Source organism: Pongo abelii, chromosome 21 (assembly GCF_028885655.2).
Source record: "Pongo abelii isolate AG06213 chromosome 21, NHGRI_mPonAbe1-v2.0_pri, whole genome shotgun sequence".
NCBI lineage: Eukaryota > Metazoa > Chordata > Mammalia > Primates > Hominidae > Pongo > Pongo abelii.
The window spans coordinates 4,575,657-4,585,320 of record NC_072006.2 but is presented as its reverse complement, the minus strand read 5'-3'; the positions used below and the strand labels follow the sequence as shown (position 1 = coordinate 4,585,320).

Below are 9,664 nucleotides of genomic sequence, written 5' to 3'. Positions count from 1 at the left end.
GCTCGCCTCCGCCTCCGCCTCCGCCTCCGCCTCCGCCTCCGCCTCCGCCTCCGCCTCCGCCTCCGCTTCCGCCTCCGCCCCCGCCTCCGCCCCTCGCTCCTGGCTTCTACGCCAGGTTGCCTGCCGGCCTGGGCGGGATGGGGTAGCTGCGCTGGGCGTTCCAGGACGGCGCGCAGAATGCTGCTGTCTTGAGGATTCTGCCCTTCTCTCATCCTCTTCTCCCACCTCCTGCCCTGGGTCAGAACGTAATTTAGTTATAAAATTAAAGCTGCATATGGCAATTAAAAAAATGAAATCAAATATACAATAAATAGTTTACAAAGTACAATTAAATGAAAAATACAATAAATTACACAATAAAGCGAAAGTGAACCTACTCTCAACTGCCACAGATTCTTGTAAATCTTCCCAGAAATTTTCTTTCCATACTCTAGGATGCATATAGGCTTAAAAAATATTTATACACAAATGGAAGCAAATATGGAGATCATTTTATTTCAGGGCCTACAAATGCACCATAACACCCCTCTCTCTCCCTCCACACATGCTTTTTGGCGCAAAATTCTGAAAGCTTTGGTTTGATTATGTGAATGTAAAACATATATATGTGTGTCTATATATATATGCTTTTTAATGCTGTATGTAATTGCTTCCAATTAAAAACAGTAATTCCTTACACCAACCTACCCTATTCTACTCAGAGACTGTTTAAAAATGTTAAGAGCAAAGACATGGAGTCAACCTAAATTCCCATCAATGATAGACTGGCTGAAGATAATGTGGTACATACACACCATGAAATACTATACAGCCATAAAAAAGAACAAAATTATGTCTTTTGCAGGAATATGGAGCTGGAGGCAATTATCCTTAGCAAGCTAACACAGAAACAGAAGACCCAATACTGCATGTTCTCACTTATGAGTGAGAGCTAAGTGATGAGAACACATGGGCACACAGAGGGGAACAGCACACACTGGGGCCTATTGGAGGGTAGAGAGTGGAGAGTGGGAGGAGGGAGGGGATCAGGAAAATTAACTAATGGGTACTAATCTTAATAGCTGGGTGAGAAAATAATTTGTGCAACAAAACCGCATGACACAAGTTTACCTATATGACAAATCTGCACATGTACCTCTGAACTTAAAAGTCAAATAAAAAATAATAAAAATGTTATTAAGGACTATTTCATGCACACCAAAATATACTGTATGATATATGGAAAGTACAAAAAATACAAAGCATACCATAGCTAACGAAAAAGAAAGCTACGAAAAATAAAGGAAAAAGAAAAAGGAAAAAAAAGTCTGCCTCTACTGCTGTACTTACGTGTATTTCTTCCCAACACTGCATCCTCCTCTTCCTGTTCCCAGAGATAATACCTGTTCTGAATTTTACATTTATCATCCCAGCCTCTTAAAAATGCATTGATATATATGAATGCCTCCCTAAATAATGCATGTTTAATATTTCATATTTTGAGAATTTATAAAAATGTGGTAGAATATTGTGTATTGTTTTGATGACCTTTTTCCTTTCAACGTCTTGTTTTTGAAATGTATCTTTGTTGATATGTTTAATTGGAGTTCCTTTATCTAAACAGCTGTATGTTATTCCATTGTATTACCATTCCACACCCCTTTCAAATCAATTCTACCATTGATAGACATTTGGGATGTTTCCAGAATTTGCTACTAAAAGCAATACTACTATGATCACGTTTATACATGTCTTTGGATGCACCCGTTCAAGAGTTTCGCTAGGGTGTATGTCTAGGAGTTAAATTTCTGGGTTATAGGTTATTTATAATATCAAGATAAAGACAACTTGTTTTCCAGATATATATAGCAATTTAGACTCCCATCAGCAGTGTGTATCTTAGCCAAAACTTGGTTTTGTCACACAAAAAACTTTCTGCCAATCTTGGTACCAATCCTCTTTCATAATTTACTTTACATGACCTGATTACTAATTATTAATCTGTAAGTTTGATTCCTTGGAGATATTTGAGTGTAAATTTATTGTCAAGCTACCCTATTCACCCTCAACTACTTATCAGATAACTCTCAGATTATTTTAACAGAACCAGGGCACCGTTTCTTGAACTACTGTTTCTCAGTGTAGGCAAAGCCTCACATTTGAGTTTGTTTTTTTGACATAATGGAACTTAGCAATGATGAACAAGTCACTCAGGTTCCTTGGGTCTTAGTTGTAAAATCAGAATAGTATGAACTGCCCTCACAAGCCATAAAAGAAGTATGCATTACAATGAGATAAGCTCCATCTTGGCTCTGTGGTTGATTCTTGGGGAATACTTCTGTGGATAAACAGTTCCAACTATGTATTACAGGTCATCAATAGATCTTTCCAGTGATAATCTTCCCCATGTTTGGAGACAAAGTTGATATCAGTGACAACCTTGTTTCTATTCTGGAGAAAGTTCCTTAAGTTATTTGAGAATCTGGTAGATTTTGGAGGAAACATATCTAGAAGACTGAAAGGAGTAGATTAATAATGTGTAAACTCTGCTTGGGTCATATCAGAACTACTGGTGCAAATATTTTGAATAGAAGTTGGATAAGCATTTGTTGGTTGATTGAGACCTTGGAGATAAGCATGTGGTCCGATTCACTCTCCTAACTTTGTTTTAGGGATTTTTTTTTTTTTCCCCGAAGGGGTACTGAGTTTCATGAAATAATCTTTGATTTTATAATCAGGTAACTGAATAGTAGAACAATAGATAAACACATTTAATTTCAATCTTTTTAACCTAGGGAGGCTACTAAAGTCGTTATTGCTGAACTATTTAAATAACAGCTTCATGCTAATGAGGGGACAGGCAGGGCATGGGTAAAGTTTTGGAAATCCCAGATTAGTAATTAAACACAACCTTTCTCCTCTTTCACCAGAGGAGAACTGAGAACACTGCAGAGCCTTCTTAACTTGAACTTTATCATTTTTGCCCTGAGCTATCTGGCAGTAGAGTTGTCAGAATTTGGACAACACAAAGGAAAAATGGGAGGAAAGGGTATTAAATATTCCTACTGCTCAAAACATAGCTAGTTGGGAGGTGACAGAAAAGTACACATTCTTGCCAACGAGTTACGATACAAACTGATGCACTGGCTAAATTCTCTAATAACCTAACTTGTGTTTCTATCTTTGTCTGGTATAAAACCAATTTTTATCTTTAAATTACAACTATTCAAAGGGCTTGCAAATTTAATACTTCTTACATAGTCCTAGGCATTCTGCAAAATGCTTGGCAAATTGAATGTGATTCTATTGAATAACCTCACACATTTTTATAAAAATTTTTCTTAAAATCCAGTAAGAAACTGCATTTGCTATCACAAGCCCTTAAACTCTTATTTACTGGTCTGAAAAGCAGGCTATAGAGCTGTTGTTCTATAACAGCAATTATAGTCATTAATTTAAATTAGAAGATAATTGAAGTATGAATTAGAAGCTGGTATGGCATACTACTGGGTGATAACATATTTAATTGGAAATAAAATTTGATGACTCATTATGAAACTTCTTATAAGATTGAGCTAAGATTAGTAGAGTTTTGTTATTGTTGTTTTCTTTTCATAATTATTTACAAAATTCATATGCTATAGTGGTCAGGTTTTAAAATTTTTTTCTTCCAAAACAAACAAAACTTTTCAGGATGGCTTTGTGTTATGGGGAAGTCTATTTGCCATTTTACACTGTGCAGTGATTTAGAACCTTATTTAATGTACAAGTAAATGATGGATTGATAACATATTTAGTTGTTTCCTTCCAAAAGAGAAATGAAAACATGTCAAATAACATTTGAAATGGGAAATAAATTAGTTGACAACATAGAGCACTACTTAATACTTCCATTAAGAAATTGTTTTGACTCCTTTATATTGGAACAATTACAGAACACCTCTTGAATGAATGAGAGTTGAATAGTATTACTTTATAATATGAGTCGTTTGTAGATAAATATATTCATATCAGGATCTGCACTTTTCTTTGGCTTAAATAAAGTAAAGCCTCTTTAAGATTGCATGGGGGAGTTTTTGTGAATTTGAAATGAGTATCTCAAAAGCTGTCTTGCTATGAGCATATTTTTATTCTTTGTAGGCTACTGAATCTTGGTTCTTCTGAATTCTCTTATCTGTTCCTAAGAACTTTCTTCCTTCTTCTGTTGTCTAGAATATTTAAAATATATGTGAAACTATTTATTCTTTAAGGATAGACAGAATACAGCTATGAAATCTGGTCTGATCTGCTTTCTGCTCTTTCTTTCTTTCTTTCTTTCTTTCTTTCCTTCTTTCTTTCTCTCTTCTGGAGGGCACTGGCACAATCATAGCTCACTGTAGCCTCGAACTTCTGGACTTCTAGGCTCAAGTGATCTTTCTGCCTCAGCTACCCATGTAGCTAGGGCTACAGGCATGAGCCACCATGCCCAGCTTGCTCTTTAGAGGGTACATTTTTAATCATCTTTCCAAACTCTTGCATGAAACTTGATCTATTCCTGTTTTCTACTTCAGAATAAGGTCAATTTTCATAATTTGTAATTTGTTACACAATCTTCTGTGTCCTCTCAGTCTTCAAATTTATTGCCATATAACTGTAATTCTTTGAAACTTCTTTGATTGTGAAATTATATTTCCTTTCTTAATAATAAACACACACACACATACACAAACTTTTTTTCTTTAATCTGAATCATAAGGCTTTCTGTTTTATAGATTCTTTAAAAGAGCAGATTTTTTAAGTCCTTTTTATCCTTTCTAATATATTTTATCGTTTTCTATTTCATTAAATTCAGTAATTTTGCCTTTATTTCTTAGTAGTATATTTCACTTTATTTGCTTTTTTCCTAATTTCTTAGGATAAAAACTATTTTTTTCTTTCATTCACTTTATCAGTGTAAGCATTTAAGGCTATACATTCTCCCCTGAACACAGTTTCATCTGCATCTCATAGGTTTTGGATTAAGTGTTCTTTAAATTGCTTCCTAGAAAATTAGTAACATTAGTTGTGATTTTCTCTTTGATGTGGAGAGGATGTTTCTTAATTTGCAAGTACTTAAACTTTAGGCCACCTTTAAATCATTTATCTTCAACAGCCTATGATCAGATAATATGGCTATTAAATCCCAATTTTTTAGAAAAGGTGCATGTGCGTGTGTGTGTGTGTGGTTAAATATATAATTGATTTTTTTTTTTTTTTTTTTGAGACGGAGTCTCACTCTGTCACCCAGGCTGGAGTGCAGTGGCGCAATCTCTGCTCACTGCAAGCTCCACCTCCTGGGTTCACGCCATTCTCCTGCCTCAGCCTCCTGAGTAGCTGGTACTACAGGCTCCCGCCACCATGCCCAGCTAAATTTTTGTTTGTTTGTTTTTTTAGTAGAGACGGGGTTTCACTGTGTTAGCCAGCATGGTCTCGATCTCCTGACCTCGTGATCCACCTGCCTCGGCCTCCCAAAGTGCTGGGATTACAGGCGTGAGCCACCGCGCCTGGCCATATATAATTGACTTTAAGAACTATTTCATAGGCATAAAGTATATTATCTGGAAAATGAATATATGTAATCAACTTCGTTGTATTGTTCTATTTTCATAAACATTTGATTATATTTAAATTTACCACATCAGCCTAATTTTTATATGTTAAATCCCTTGTAATAAGTGTATTTTAATCAAACTCATCTTATATTTCTAGTAATTTTTAATTAATGTATTTTCTGGCCATACTGTTTGTGCATATAGATTTATGTCATCTGCTTCCTAATTTTTGCCACTGTAACACTATGTCATCCTTTTTCTTAGGTAATGTCCATAACCTTTAATTTCTCCTTGTTTAATATTTATTTCTTCTTGCTTGCTTTGCCTCAACTCTCTTATTTTTAATCTTTCATTATCAATTTGTTTATAAGAATGTTTCTGAGAAATACTACATAGATAACTTTTTGTTCTTATTTAATCCAATTTGACTTTCTCTGTTTTTTATTGAGAGAATCTGGTATATTAATATTTAGTGTAACAAGTGATATACTTGATTTTATTTTCTCAGTCTCATTGATTGCTTATTATCTAGATTATTCTACTATGATATCTTTTTTTTTTTATTGTTATCAATTTGGTCTTCAAGTCCCTCCTTACTAACTTGGAGAATCTGATGAACTTTTTCATCCCATTAATAATCACCTTCTGTTTTCAGGCATTAATAATCAAACATCTTTTTTTTTAATGAAATAAAGTAACTCTTTGTGCCCGTTTCTAGATGCTTGATTCTCCCAGTCCCTTCTCAACCTAAAAAAGCATTTTGTCTTCTACTTCCCCATTTTGTTTTCTTCTCCTAGATGAGATCTTGAGAACGACCTTACATCCCTCCAACCTTCTACTCAGCCCTAAGTCTTCAGTTTGGCCAAGATAAGTTAGAACTTCTAATTCCAGATAACTATGGTACTATCACTGACAGTATGAATGCTCCATGTGAATGCATGTGCCACATTTGAAGGGATTCTTTCTTTCTTTTTTCATTGAAAAGCAGTTAGATTCACATTGTGGTTGTGAGTTTGGGTGCTCCTATCAGACTACATGGATTTTTTTCTCAAAGGTGTTGCCTGCTAATCGTGTAAACTTGGACAAGTTAAATAAAATTTTTTGTGCTTCAGTGAAAAGAAGAATTATATTGTGGCTGTTCAAAATATCTGTACATTCTTCAACTCTCCCCCAAAAAACTGGAGCCTCATTCTCCTTCACTTTTCTGTTTGGTGAATTTAGTCTCTCACTTCTGGTGAATAGGATACAGTGGAAGTGACAGCATGTGACATATGAGATGAAGTCATAAAAGACTTTGTGCCTTCTAACTCTCTCTTTCTCTCTCTCTCAGAATGTTCACTCTGGGGGAAGCCAGCTGCCACACCGTAAGGACACTCGGGCAGTCCTATGAAGAGGCCCGTGTGGTGAGAAAGTGAGGCCTCCAGCCTACAGCCATGTGAGTGGGCCATTGAGAAAGCAGCCTCAATGCCTGCAGCCCTTCCTGGCATCCTGACTACCACCTTAAATGAGACCCTGAGCCAGAGCCACTACTTCCAAATTCTTGACCACAGAAATTGTGAAATAATATTTGTTGTTTGAAGCCGCTAAGTTTTGGGAGTAATTTGTTATATAGGAAAAGATAATTAATACATTCACTTCCTAAGATTATGATGAGGAATTAAGGATACAGCATGAAAAGAACTTTGCTATTATTTTTATTATCTGATCCAATTTATGTTGAAGGGCTTTCAATACTTTCTTCTTTTACTCTCTCTATCTTCACATTTGTCTGAATCATTTTTGCTTGTTTGTTTGTTTTTTAGAGATGGGGTCTTGCTATGTTGCCCAGGTTGGAGTACAGTGGTTACTCACAGGTATGATTCCACTACTGATCAGCATGAGAGTTTTCACCTGTTCCATTTCCTACCTGGGAAGTCATCATATTGATGGCAAACTTAGTGCGGACACCTGATCAGCATAGCGCAGTACAGCCCAGAACCCCTGGGCTCCAGTGATCCTCTTACTTCAGCCTCTTGAGTAGCTGAAACTACAGGCCCGCACCACTGCACCTGGCTAGTTTGTTTTTGTTAGAGTTTTGTCTCTAGGATTGTCCTCAGCTGAGTACATGAAGGCTAACTTCTCCTTGTGAATCTGCAAATATCCTTATTTTACCCTGTATTTTACCATGTGTCATTTTCAGGTAAATGATATCTTAGCTGTGTATTGAATTTCTGTTTTTTGTTTTTTCTTCAGTACTCTATAAATATTACTCCAGTATCTTCTAACTTCTCCCATTTTCTCCTAGTGAATGGTTATTCTGCTCTTATCTAGCAGGTGGTAAATCTAACAACAGATACCTTTTCCTTTTTGTTTTATGTGTAAGTTGTTATTTCTTCCTTAAAGTTTGTAATCTTTTCCTATTTATTCTTTAAATGTTAGACTATAACCAGGATGTGTTTAGGTTGATATCTTTGCTTATCAATTCTGCCTGGAAATCAGGAACCTCGTCCAATATTCAGACTTGTGTTTTCAGCTCAGAATAATTATTTTATCATTTGTTTGATTATTGCCTTTAGTTGCACTGGATCTTAGTTAAAATGCCCATTCTGATTCAAAATATCTGGAAGGCAAGTATTTGTCAACTAAGGGAAAGGTGACCATGCATCAATGGTTTTGCTGAGACTAGCTGGTTTACACCTTCAGGCTTTATACTTAGAAAATACTGCAATCATCTTCTTGTCATGAAGTTACAAACTTCAGGACAAAGGCTAACCAGCTAAGACTAGCAGAGCAAATTCCAAGAACTTGGGGCTTTAATTAACTTGAATTAATTTGGACTTGCCCTACCTTTAACTTCACACTAAGTGAGATAATAATTCCCCATATTTTCAAGCCATTTTTGAGATGAGTCTCTTATGGCCAAAAGCATCCTAATTTATACAACATCCTTTTGGTACCTAACTAAATATTCACCAATATTTGGTACATTTGTTAAATCTTTTGGTGTGTGCCTCTTCTATGTAATGTAAATACGGTCTGACTATCTATTCAGAAATTATAGTTGATTTGCAAAAATAACTACTAGACCGCCTATATTAATTGATAGTTATTCCTTCCCAACCTCCTTTCACTCTTCCATATATATACAAAGTAAATCTCAATCATTATGTTGATTAAACAAAATAGCAGTGAAATCAGGATGTTACTGCTCATTGTACATTTATTTCAATTATGGAAAAAGCCAAAACTTTACTCCCTTAATTAACACTTCTCTAGAAAAGCAGCTGAAATAACCTAGTGTCATTCTAAAATGATTTGTATACTATGTAGATCAGAATCTAGGGCTATACCTAAAAATACATAAATGAAATTATTCTAGAAGTTAAATCTTCATGAAAAAACAAATTAAATGGTTTACTAACCTCAAGCTGATTAAATGTTTTTATTAAATGCAGCCTCAGCCAGCACCTCTTTTCATGGCTGCAATAATTAAGTATAATAAATATTCAAATCAGTAATTGAATTTGTTAAAAAAAAAACATGCTCAGCTCAGTGAAGACTTTCTAATAAATAGAATTCAAGTACCATATTTTCATACTTCATAACACTTGCCTCATCTTAGTTTAATGACTGCCATTTCTTGCACTATAACAAGATTTTATTTTTTATTTTGTTTTATGCTATTCAAACAAACACATTCAAAGTCATAGGCTATACCTATGTATAACCATGTTCTGGGAGTTGGTTTATGTGTTTGTTTATTTTCTCACAAGTAAAGATAGGTCAGATATTGCCAAATTAGTAAATAACTAAACTTGAGATGGGAAATACTCTAGAGACACAATCTGCTTAGCTTTGCATACTTTTAGTCACTTTTCCCATTACTCTGTCCAGCTTTCCAGTAATACTCATAACATTGCCTTGATTTCATATGACCACGCAGTAAAGTGATTACGGCACTTAGAATTTTGTTGCTTTTTCTGTGCTAACAACTTAAAAGTTTCAAATAACTGATGTTCAAAACAGTGAAGATTTCCTTTTATAAACAAGTTGGAAAGGAAACTTTTTATGTTATTACCCTCAAGTATTCTAACTAATATAAAACGTCTTTCAGTCTTTTAGGCAAAGCATTTAGA

The 9,664-nt window shown here is 35.1% G+C and overlaps 1 long non-coding RNA gene across 2 annotated transcripts in view; it reads left to right on the top strand.

Annotated features, from left to right (window-relative positions):
* Nucleotides 1-9,664, top strand: part of LOC103888743 (uncharacterized) — a 208,990-nt gene that overhangs the window by 184,095 nt on the left and 15,231 nt on the right. Inside the window, exons 1-3 of one of the 2 annotated variants that reach the window (XR_008516805.2) lie at nt 1-237; nt 6,880-6,984; nt 7,352-7,402. This is a non-coding gene — a long non-coding RNA (uncharacterized LOC103888743). The remainder of the gene's footprint in view (nt 238-6,879; nt 6,985-7,351; nt 7,403-9,664) is intronic. The other variant, XR_002912579.3, reaches the window with a different exon arrangement.